Source organism: Symsagittifera roscoffensis, chromosome 2 (assembly GCF_963678635.1).
Source record: "Symsagittifera roscoffensis chromosome 2, txSymRosc1.1, whole genome shotgun sequence".
NCBI lineage: Eukaryota > Metazoa > Xenacoelomorpha > Acoela > Convolutidae > Symsagittifera > Symsagittifera roscoffensis.
Genome location: NC_087063.1, coordinates 22,224,555 through 22,237,652, shown reverse-complemented (window position 1 = coordinate 22,237,652; position 13,098 = coordinate 22,224,555). Strand labels below are relative to the sequence as shown.

The 13,098-nt window shown below is 38.1% G+C and overlaps 1 protein-coding gene across 1 annotated transcript in view; it reads right to left on the bottom strand.

Moving 5' to 3' along the window:
- Positions 1-12,127, bottom strand: part of LOC134839745 (ral GTPase-activating protein subunit alpha-1-like) — a 328,394-nt gene extending 316,267 nt beyond the window's left edge. The window contains exon 1 of the mRNA XM_063855368.1: positions 12,100-12,127. The gene's annotated coding sequence lies outside the window, so the exon portion shown is untranslated. The remainder of the gene's footprint in view (positions 1-12,099) is intronic.
- Between the last annotated feature and the right edge of the window lie 971 nt (positions 12,128-13,098).

Here is a 13,098-nt window from a genome sequence, read left to right as displayed (position 1 = left end):
AAGCTTACCTTTTCAGGGAGTTCCTCCCAATCTGTTGGCTCGTCTTCGCCCAAATCTCCATTTCTATCAAACCTCAGCCTGTTTAAAGTGTCATAACGTGTAAAGAAATCCTCGACACGTGCGCACAGGTCAAAGTCGAGACTGAAAGAAATGTTACTCTCCCCTAGGCAAGGATTAGTTAATGAGAAACAGTGAATTAAGTTCCGAATGTTATGATCCGGTCTGAGTTTATTTGAGCTGACTCCTTGCGATAAACAGAGGAATATTATGTTCAAATCTAGTTTGCACAAGGCTTCGTGCAAAGCACGAGGACTGTAATCAAATCCCATGAAGAAGTAGTAGCATTGTCTGTTAGGCAGAGGAACTGACAGAATGTAGGACGAAATGTGTATCAGCTGTGCCAAATGACATAAGGCTGCACTTTGGTTGTAAGCTTGCTCGATGACTTCTGGCTCCAAGTTTAGGTGGCATGCAAGATTTCCAGAATCCGGAAGCTGCGCTGATAGAGGACCACTAAGCGTAATATCTCCCATGTTTTCGGATATCGACGAGAAACGTTGTCGGCTGTTAGCCTGTGCCAGTTTTTGATGAGTTGCAAACATACGACCAATGAGATTAACACATTGATCATACTTTTCAGGTTGGCATATACTTATGGATGCAATTCCATAACTAAAACACATTTCAAAAGTTACACTTAAAACTTTATTCTGGACTGAAATTGTGAAATCTTATCATGCTTCCAATAGATCACAATGAAATTTCTGTTTTTACCTGTAATGACCGTCAGAGTCCAAACAAATATCTGTCACATCATCGTTGGACCAAAATCCTTGACCCAGGTAGTGCGTGTTAATTGCTTCGTCCAACTGCATAAACTGATCTTTATTCAACGCACTAGGGAGTACACTTGATAGAAGCATCGATTCGATGGCTCCGCCCGTATGGATTGACTTAGTCAACCTGTTCATTGTTGGAGAGTAAGCGTCGGAGCATGTGATTGGGAAAACATCAGTCAGCAGCGCATGCAAGTACTGCTGGCGCATGGATTTCAAGTAAGCATTTTTGATTCTGAGGTTTAATTTTTCGTTGTTCAAATGACTTTCTAAATTTGCCTTCTGGAATCTAAGTTGTTTTCTTCTGACAGTCAATTGATTCAATTTACTGCTGTCGAGAAAACATTGCTGCCGCTTTTCAGATTCTCTTCGTTCTAGTGCAGCTTGTTTCCGCTTGATTGTGATTAATCGCTTTAATGATAGAATACGACATTGCAGATCATTTATACTCAGACACTTCTCAATGTCATTAACAGCTCGATTCAACTCTACATGTAACGAACATACATTAATAAATTTTCTCTTAAATCTGTACAAATGATACACTGACGCTGGTTGCAGAATTTCTCCCTCAACTGGAGAAATTTTTCCACCAAGCGCGCATTCGTCGTTCCAATCAGACATTCCAAGCAGATCTACATTTCTGAAACCCACAACTTGAAAAGCTACGAGTGGTAACAAGTTATCAACGCCAAAAGGCATTTCATCTAATGTCTACAATATTAGATTATTAATTAGATGTCTCATTAAATAGATGTCTATAGATATCATATGTCTCTATCATTTAATAGATGTCTCTAGACTTATTAAATAGATGTCTCAAATCTTGTGTGGAAGGCCTCCAATGGGAGGATTTTAGTTACAAGATTTTATCGCTGGATACTCGAGGTTTCATATAATAATAATAATAATAATAATAATAATAATAAAACAGAATTTAGGATACATCCATGGGAGTTAGCTCCCGAATCAAGTTTATGAGATCATTCATATTTTAGTTAAATGAGTTTAGTTTTTTGAAGTTTAAGCATCTTGTGCATCCGCAGTTGATTCTCCAGGTGCAGGTATCGACTTCATTGTAAATTTTCTCGTAGAATCTCCAGTACACTCTTGATATTTTTGGTTTAAACGAGTCACTTAATAGGACTTCATATTTCAGGTGATCGTGAAGTATGTTTGTCAGGCTGCAGGCGCGTTGCTGGAAATCAGATTCGCATATATGAAGTCGAAAGTTCTTCGCGTTGAAACGTCTTGTTGTTTTCGGTCGATTTGATTCAGTGATTTCTATAAATCGCCACCATTCCAGGTCGGTCTTTCCTCTTAGAATGTTCGCGAACAAAAGTAGTACATGCATTTCTTGGTAAAGAGACAAGGGAAGAATTTGAAGAGTGGTTAACCTCGATTTATAAGGAATTTGTTTATTTCCAAGTATCCATTTCGTTGCTCTCTGTTGCACTTTTTCTAAGGTGGCAAGATCTTGCTTTGAGGGTTTCCAGACTGATGATGCATAGCTAACTATAGGTACTACATAGCTTTTATATGCATTTTTCCTGTTGTTCATGGTTGTGGCAGGTGATAAGTTTCTTTTGATGCAGTATTGGGCCTTCAGTGCTTTGCTCGCACGATTGTTTGCATGAGAAGTCCAGTTAAGATTTTTTGACATTATCATTCCAAGATCTTTAAGTTCGTTAGGTTGTTCGAATTTGTACGAGAATATGCTTAGGTTGCACTCGCCCTTAATTACTAGTGTTTTGCTCTTGGTCATATTGAGGCGCATTTCATTGGTTTCACACCACTCCAGACTTTTCTAATATCGATGTGCAGGGTAGTCGGGTCGGTGCCCATAATTTTATAGTCATCCGCATAGCCGTAGCACGTTGACATGACACATTTTGGCAAGTCGTTGATGTATACTAAGAAAAGGAGTGGCCCTAGAATAGATCCTTGCGGCACTCCACTATAAATTGGCAGTTGGCTTGAGACCGAGCTGCCGATGCGTACTGTTTGGGTTCGACCGGTCAGGTAACTTTTGATTAGATCCAATATTGGGCCTGTTATTCCAGCTCTGCTGGGTTTTTCGATCGTTATATTGTGATTGACTTTGTCAAAAGCCTTCTGGAAGTCGAGGTAAAATGACGCTAGGAAGTGGCAGTTGCTATTGTCAAAGTTCGCAAAAATTTCGTGCAGGTATTCGATTAGGTTTGTTTTAGATGAGCGTCTTTGCCGAAAACCGTGTTGAGATTGGGACAATGCGGTGGATAAAATTGGGTACATTCTGTCGAAAATAAGTTTCTCGAGGACTTTGGATACTGCTACGAGGAGGCTGATCGGCCTGTAATTATCTACCATTTGTTTGTTCCCTTCTTTAAATATGGTGATTATTTCGCTTGTTTTCCAGAATGATGGGAAGTAGCATTTGTTTGCAATTGTGTTGAATATGAGATGCAGTGACTTTGGTAGGGAGTCTGAAAATTTTTTCAGCAGGTTGTTCCCCATACGGTCAAGTCCTTTGGCCTTGCTCTCGTTCAGCGATTGGAGAACGAGTTGTATTTCTAGTTCTGAGAAATGAATCATCGACAGCTTGGGCTGTCCCTCTGTGAGAGTATAATCGTGGTGATTCTTACTGAAAACGGATTGGAAGTACTGATTAAATAGTTCGGCTTTTTCGATTTCGGTATTAGCTGGATTATCGTCAAGAAATACTTCAGTTGGGATTGAGCTTGTTTTCATGATAGTTTTGAGGTATTTTTGGGCGTTTGAGAAGATTCCAGACTTGAAAATTTCTGTTTCATGATTGCATTGGTCAGCTGAGAGCGATAAGGACAATTCAGTTTGTAATTGCTGGATCTTTAGGTCATTTGTTTTACTTTGGCGTCTGAGAGTTTCTACTTTTTTCATGAGGTTTGAGCTCGTGGGAGAAACCCAGGGCACTAGATGTTTCCTATGTTGGGTTGTTCGGGGTATGTGTTTGACTATAATACCGTAGATCCAATTATACCACTGATCTACCAGGAGATCAACGTTGCTGTAGCAGTATGGGTTGAAGTGGTGCTCTCGCACATATTCGTTGATTTCGTTCCAGTTGGCTTTTTTGAAGGCAAAGCCTGAAAAGTCGTACTTTTGGGAGGGTAGAGGGACCCTTTCGTGATTTATTTTGTGATTCATATGTAATTTTGAGCCGTAGGGTGGGTGATCTGAGGTGAAGTCGTTTTTGAGCCGATTGTCCATGTATACGTCTAGTATGATATCAGGATTGTTGCAGAGCAGCATATTCAGGCTTTTTCCAGTATCGGTTATGATGAATTGTTCCAGGTTCAATTCCTGGAAGTTGTCTAGGATGCTTTGTTCGTACTCGCATTTTGATGAGAGTGATTTCCAATTTGTACACGAGAAGTTGATATCTCCAACAATGACAAGATTTTGTATGCCTTGCTCGCGCTGTGTTGCTTTTATTAAGTTCAGCAATGAGTTAAGTTGATCTAGTGACCATCGGTATGGGCTATACACAGGGGCACAATATATACAGCAGACAAGTATTGGTACAGATATCTTGAGTTGAACCATTACGCATTCTTGCATGCCTGTATCAATGCGGTTATGTGGTATGTTGGCGTTGATGCCAATTAGAACTCCTCCGTGTTTTGATAGACCGGCTTTTGAAGTTCTTTCAGATCGATAGAGTTCAAATTGAGGCAAGATTATGGAGTTGTCTGTTACGTCGTTGGTTAACTATGTTTCGGTTAGGCAAATTAGTTGGTTTTGACAGCTTGTGTTTATCGCATTTGCGAAGTTTGGTCTTCGATTGTAGTCGAGTATGCTTCGGACGTTGTAGATGAGTAGGCTAGGAAAGAGTTCTAGTCAATTGGAGATTGAGTTCTCCGTTTTTTCGGTTGCAACTGCTGACCATCTGTTTTCTATTTCCTGGTAGAGTTTTCCATCGCGGATGCGCAGGTTTTGTTTATCGATGTTTTCGTTTATGAGCTCCCGCCGTTTTTGCAGTGCTTGATTTTCAAGTTTTGCTTCATCCACTGATAGCTCGCGGCTGACAAACACAGGTTTGTCATATGTTTTTAGGCGGCAAGCGGATGATAGTATTAGTCGTTTCTGCCAAATTGGGACTTTTACCAGGATGGTTCGTCCTTGCCTTTATTATCAAGGAAGCACCAACAAAGTACCTATTCCTTGCGGATTCCCAAGCGAGATTCCTAGAAGCCGGAAACCTCAACATCTTGTCGCTCCCTGGGGCAAGCATCAGGCACTTATACGACTATATTCCACCCGCAGGTCGCTTTGAAATCATCATACTCTTTGACGGTTTCGAGCCCTAGTCGAAGACTCCGTAAAAAGTTGCGCATGATCTGATAGAAATTGCTGATTTTGCCTGCCAGGGAACCCGCAGCAGCGTCTTCGCTCTGGGAATTCCTGAACGCGACGAAAAAAAGAGAAAGAGCGAGTGTAACGAACGATATCGTCAAAGCAAGAGCAGAAAGAATATCTCCCAGATTCAAAAAAAAAGCTGAGTGGAAATATCGAATTGTCAGCAGTTTCACGTCTGGCAGACGATATTTCAAATTAGATAAAATTCAACTCAACAACGACGGTCTGAACAACGCCAAAAATCTTGTCAAAGAAAAAGTTTTGTATTCGAAATACGAAAAAGAATCGAACGACGCAGGAAACACAAAAGTTGTCAACTGCAAAACAAGCAACTGCCACTGTAGCCACTTGTATCAACCACGCCAATAGAACTTAGGCACCACCGGTCGTTCAATACAAAAACAAGTCCCGAAGTTTTCACCAAAAGTACCCTTAGCTACCACTGGTGATAACTTGTGTCCCTGTCCTATTTCCTCCAAAGGTGCCCTGAGGCACCACCGCTTGAAATTAAAATAAAAACACCACCATAATGGCGGAAAATACATGCAAAACTTGCAATAGCAATATGAATGCAAGAGAGCAATCTTTTGATTGCATTCCATGTGGATGAAGAATGCATCTGACAGCAAAGTGACAACGCATTGTCAGGTATAAAGGAATTGGGCATGAACATACTTTTACTGTGTAACACGTGCGTTTTGGCAAACCAACAAGAAAAGATAAAGTGACTACTGGCAAAACCAGACCCAGTAAAGGAGGAGAAACTCAAAAAAATGGAAATTGAGATGAAAAAACTTAAGGAGACAGTCTCGGAAATTAAAAACATACAATCAAAACCAGCAAAACAACCAGAAATATAACCAAATCAAAAGGAATCAAACTTAACCACATCGGACAAAAACAATAACAGTAACCAGACATTCTGAATAAAGATAAGAAGAGTAAAAGAGAGCAACGAATGGATCCTAGAAAGCGCCAAGAACACGATTTCTGCAAAGTACAAAAATTTTGACTCATATGGAGGTTGAATGTAAAATCAACGACTTGATTAGACTAGGCCAAAGAGGTAATGATCGTGACAGAAGGATACTTCTTAAACTGCCAAATGTATGGCTGAAACGGTTGATGTTATCATCAGCCCAAAAACTGAGAAACTATGGAGCTCCAGTATTCATAAGCAAGGAACTAACAAACGAAGAAGCCGCGATAGAAAACGGATCTTTAAAGAAAAGAAGAGAACTTATAGATCAGGGGTAAAACAAGAAAAACTTTAGTGTAAGGGATGACAAGCTATACAAAAGAGATGGAAACCAATGGATAGTGATATCGCCTAAATCTGAAACAACAGACAACAATTGACTAAGACAAAAGCTAATCTACTACTCTATAAGAACTCTCTTCTCGAATGCCATCCAATCTAAAAAAATCTGCCATATCATTTGTCTAACAGAGACATGGTTAACTGAAAATGTGACGACAGGAGCAATATTTCTTGACAAATTTAACATCCATAGGAATGACAGGCAAAGCGTTAACGGCAAATCAAAACACGGAGGTGTTATAATTGGGATAAACCAGGAGATACCTCACTACTGCATACACTCAACTTTTAATGACTGCCTAATAGTCAAGCTCTTGATCAAAAACCCAGTCATTATAGCTTGCATAAACTGTGCCCCCAAAGGAAGCGAATACCGCTGTTAGTCAAAAACCCTTTGACTTTTCTGTATTTTTTTAGGCAAAAACGAATAGAATTAAATGTAAGAAACGTGATATTACTGGAGACATCAACTTTGCTCAAAACGGATTGGTCGACCCTACTCTCCTCTGATGAAGACGAACAGGCCTTCCTGGACGCTCTTGCAGAACTTAACTTCGAACAAATGATAACGGGAAATGAAAATTTACAACTAGACGTAATACTCTGCAGCCACCCAGATTTGATAACTCTCGTGAAAAAAGACAATAGACTCACATCCTTGTATAAAACGGTTCATAATCCTTACCACACAAAACTCAACCTAATTTTAAAAAACGATTACACCAGAGAAAAAGAAGTAAATGACCGCAATGGCTTCCAGGGATTCTCATTCTCGAAAGCAAACTGGTACGAAATAAATCAATACGTCAATGAAAACTCAATTTAGCCCATACTGCTACAGCAATGTTAATCTAATGACTGAACTGTGGTACACTTGGCTACTTAACATAATCGAAAAGCACATTCCCAGGAAAACAAAACATTGAAGTTCTCTGGCACATTGGGTAACATCTGAAACATCAAATCTCATCAAAATTATGGGTAAAATGCGCAGAAAATGTGAAAAAAACGTGACCGAATGTCAGTTAGTCAAACTGAAAACATTTGAAAAGCACCTCGAATTAAACTTAAGCGAAGACCAAAGAGCATACGAAGAAAACTTTTTTGCTGTTGGCAACATCTCAAAATTGCAAAAGAATTTTAAAAGTACTCGAAAAACAGATACAATCCCAGGTGAAGTCTACCTGGATGATCAAAGAGCTACATCAAATATCGATAAAGCCAATTTGCTTAAAAAACACCTTCATTCATATTTTAGCCACTCCCTCTATGTAAGCGTGAATAACCCATCTCATGAAAGTAAAATAGCAAATCTCCATTTTACCACAACGGATATCGAAAAAATCCTTGAAAACTTGGATATCAACAAAGCCAAAGGACTTGATAACCATGGAAACAACCTCTTGAGAAACTAAGCTGTTCTATCTCTAAATCTCTGTATCTACTTTTTAACACAATTGCTAATAAATGTGGTTTTCTTTCAACATGGAAAATAAAGGAAATTGTTCCTACCTTCAAAGTGGGAGACAAACAAATTGTCTCAAACTACCGACCAATAAGTCTGCTAACGGTCATCTCAAAAGTGTTAGAAAAAGTAAGTTTTGATAAAATGATTTCATCAGTAAAATTTAGCATCTCAAACTCACAACTCGGCTTCCGACAAAAACGATCTAGTGTTACAAACCTCATTGAGTATCTCCATGAGGTATATAATTACTATGATAATGTCGAAACAAACTACCTGGCTTGCTTCTACTTAGATTTCCAAAAGGCATTCGAAAAGGTGAATCACGCAATGATAATTAAAAAAATTAGGAGCTTTGGTGTCACAGGACAATGTTTAAATATACTAAAAAATTATCTAACAGATAGAAAAAAAAAACATTCGCATTGGACAAGCAGTATCCGAGCCATTACCAGTACACAGTGGTGTGCCTCAGGGGTCAATTCTTGGACTTTTGATGTTTATTCTCTATTTAAAGGACCTACCAGATTGTGCATGGTCAGCAAGTTTTGGCTACGCAGACGATTACAAAGTTTTTTGCAATGACCCATTAATTTTAAATATCGATGGGAAGAGAATTTGGAATTGGTATGTAAAGAAATCTATGGCAGTAAATGAGTCAAAAACTGAAATTTTCAGTGTAAAAAAAATGCAAAAGTTAAAGTAAATGGAACTGTTCTTGAAGAAACAGCAGAAGTGAAATATATAGGTCTTGTAATCACTAGCATATTAAGTTGGACTGAAAATACTACAAATAGATCTGTCAAAGCTCTGAAGGCATAATGCGCTGTGAAAAAAAATTATCTGCAAAATAACAACAAAGGCCATGAAATTAAAATCATACAAATCACATGTTGCACCTATTGTAAGTTATGGCTCATCATTATAGAAACCCTCAAAAAGAGATCTCAAAATAATTGAAAGTGTACAAAAGAAAGCAACAGCATGGATATTGAGTCCAACTCAAGAATACAAAGATCGATTGATTTCCCTACATGTCCTTCCTCTGTCACGTTATCATGAACTACACATTCCACTGCTACTGTACAAAATCGTAACTGGAAAAACTGACCTACAACGGAAAAAATTCATAAGTGTTAAGGAAAAAGGACCAACAAGATATGCGAGTATGAAAAAATACGAAAACAAACAAATTCGAATGCAAAAATCAGAATCTGACTTTTTCCTGAGAGTCTGCAAAATTACGAACGCCTTGGATGTACACCTCAGATTCGATATCATGGAGCACGATAAAATAAAAGAATTAATAACGAATGTTTTCTGGAGATATTTTAAAGAGAGATTCAACGAAAACTATCCATGCTCATGGAGAATTGACTGCCGCTGCATGAACTGTAAAAAAACTAGAAAACTAAACTTTTAAAATTTTTGATTTGACAAAAACTGAAAGGGAGCTAACTCCCTTGGATTTATTTTTCCTAAATTCTTGTTTATTTTTATTATGATTATCATGATTATTTTTACCAATTCGGAGTCGTTGTTGGTTCGACAGTTTTAATCTTAATTTTTTGCACGGGATGACGTTCAACCATTGGGAGCCAAATCTGTCCTGGAGCGCCTGAACTTTTTTACGTCCGTTGGTTCGAGGCATAAAATCAAGTCTGCAATTTCGCTGTCAAAAATTGGCCTTTTTTTCATTTTTTTTGGATTTCATTTTCCGGAATCATTTAAGTTTTTCCAAGTTCAAACCACCGTTTAAGCGCATCATCATAGGTTCCATCCACATGCTCCAAACCAAAGATTTTGCTTAATGCATTTTTCGCTCCTACTGCTGAGGCTAAGAAAGCGGGTAAAACTAGTAGACGCGCGGAAAAGACGCCCAAGCCACCTTTGGCTGCCGGGAGAATTGCTTGTAAAGACTGATTATCATCCATTTTCACATTAGTGAGCTTGCATAACTAATTTCTTAGTAATTTGTCGTAGCGTTCCAAAAAGTCATTTTGCAAAAAACAAGGGCTCGTACGCAAAAAATATAGGAGTTTTCAGGAAGTAAAAACCATAATGGGCGTCTAGTTTGTCAATCACATCCGAAATTTTTCAATTTCCTTTTTTGTCGTGCAATTTTTTTCATCAAAGTTTGCCGATTGGAGATTCTAAATTGAAGAGTTCTCCTTTTGTTTTTATTTTTATTATGGGGCATATTTTTTGACCTTGTGTTTAAATTGAATTATACTGTGTACTCGTAGTCGGTCCCAAAAACAAAGTTCTCGCTTCTCAGTGTTCAAGCTCAGGCCGTTAATTTGTTTAGATTTCAGAATGTTTTTGAGGTCCCGGAGTACAATTTTATAGTCGTCGGCTAAATTTCCATCATCTAAATACATGATGTTAATTTTCGACTCCAACTGTTTGACTGGTGTCTGAATTGTTTCCGCAAAAAGGGGTGGGGCTTCAGGATCACCTTGCTGAGTTCCGTCTTCTGACATTATGACAGAGCTTCCGTGAAAAAGGTAACTAGGTTCACTATTTGTGCTATGGTTGTAATTATACAATTCGGGGCGACTTGAAAAAACATGATTCAGCATTTTTTCTCTATTTAAAGAGCTAAAGGCTTTCTTAAAATCTAGTTTTAAAAGAACAGTGCATTTTGGATTGCCGCCGCGTTCAGTTAGGTTTCGAAACGAGTGTGCAGTTATTTCTGCTCATCGTTTGGTACCGCATCCTACCTATCCGTTTCCGAAAAATTGTTGTCGCTCGGATAGGGCCTTGCTTCCAGCGCATTTAGACGCGATACGTCTCAGCGTTTTGCCAATGGCAATCGGTCTCAACCCTCTGTCTATCTTTTTGAGGGCGATAAGCTTTGCGCCAAAAAAAAGATCTTAGGGGTTCGGGTATTTTGTCATCTCCAATGAGGTTTATCAGCTTAGTAAATGATTTCAGAAAAATTAGTCCTGCACTGCCAGTCAACTTACTAGCAAGATCTTAAAAGTTTGAGGAACTCTTTTATGAGGACCAGCAGTGGATCCGTTCGGAAAGGACATCATCGCTTTGTATAAGTCGAACTCGGTTACGAAAAAAACTATCTTAATTTTCTGGATTTGGAGCTGCAAATTTGGCTCGCTGAGGGTTCTTAGACAACAATTCTTGATAGTTATCAGTTGAAAAAGGAGCACTTTTGTCATCCGAAGCAGCAAGCTTTATCCCTCCCTTTATATTTCCTTCATCGAGCTAACTACTTATTAGTTTTGTTCTCTGCTCGAGGTCATTCAGAGGCGGGCTTGAAACTTGGGCATGGGAGTTTTGAAGTGACACGTCATTTGCTCGAAATTTTTTTATTCATCAATTAGCTCATGCTTGTGGTCTAATTGCGTCCACTTCTTTTCGGTTACTCCAAAAAACAAGAACGACGATAGAAAAATTAGCCAGTTTGTAACATCTACATTGTTGAAGATGTCATTTATTTTGTCCGACAGACTTTCCGCCAGGGGAACACGCGAGGCTTTTGGCACTCTCTTGAATACTCAGACATTTGAGATGGCTGTATCAACATAATTGTCTAATGCTAAATCATTAGCTATTTTTGTTTTATTAACAAATTTTACATCAACGCATGAAGAACACTGAAACCATTGGTTTTTTTAAAAGTCGCTCAGAGAAATATTCACACAACTGATATGATACCAACTAGAACACCAATCACATCCAATCCAATTTATTAGTCCTGAAGGTTTTAAGCAATCTTTGCTTACATTCTTTGTTGTTTTCCCTCATCTTGACGCAGCATAAAGGTTTAAAAAAAAGATTTTGACTGGAATTTTGGGTACTGAACTAACCCATGATAAGCGGTTAGTGGGAATTTTACAAATCAGCAAATAAAAAAACAATTAAAAGAAATTTATTTAATTTAAAATACAAAATCAAACTACAAAAATCAAAAACAAGGAACAATCTCCTCCGATATCAGTAGGTCCAGCGGTGCACCACCAGACTATTCAAGTAAGTTCCAGTTTTCCCCCTCCCCACAGAAAGCCACTTGACAGACCTGTCTCTGAATTCCTCAGAGGTGGCTCCACAAACAGGCACAAACATCAAACATAACAAGCCTATTTAATAAGTTTATCACAACAATTAGGCTAAAAGGAAATTGGTTTACCACAACTGGAAAATAAAAACAAATCAAAATAAGAATAAATCTTTAACAAATATTTAAGAACTACTCTTCATATCTATTTACGGAACAATACACAGTGACAATCTGTGGTAAGCTGTCAGGGAAATATTCCATTTTTGTAAGTGTTTTTCTAAAACAAATTGTGCTAATAAAACTGTGCTAATTTCAGTGGTAATAAAGTTCTTTTTTGTGAAGTGTACGTACACTGCTAAAACGAAACTTAATAAATATCTAATGACATCTAATACTGAAATGAAAAAAAAAACATTTCTGAATGTCAGATAAAATTTTAATTTATTTCGTTGGACCAGACTGTGCTACAATTGTTTAGGATCAGACCAACACGTGCTTTCTCGGAATAGAGCAAGGAATGAGTGTAAGTTGAATTGAGAACTCGAAAGATCTTTAACTGCTTCAATATTTATATTCAAAATTGGTCCCGCAGACATATGTGATAATTACAGGAATTTATTAATTCAAGAGTTTATCAAGGAAGGATTTCTAAGCCAACTGATTTTTCTGAATGTACAATTTTTTGTGATGTTCCCGGAATGCCCCGTTTTTATCCTTAATCCGAATTTTTATTGATTTTACCCAGATCACGGATTTTCGAACCTTTTGTCAGCTTTATCTGACACTATACAAAGTGAAGTTTTCTCCCGCCTGTCAATTCGTTTGCATATTTGTCAAACTTATTCAATGCGTTGAGAGTTCTCAGACATCATAATTTAGCAATGACTTTTGCCTAACTAATTCAAGTTATGTTCCTAACATTTTACTAACAAGGAAACTTCCGTTTCCTTACAATGTTCCCCTCCTTGAAATTAGAGCGCTCACCTCACGACGGAGCAATTATGGTGGTTACTTTTGCAATTCAGTTTGTTCCCATGGTATATATAGTTTGTTTCTCTGTTAGGTCGTTATAAGTGAT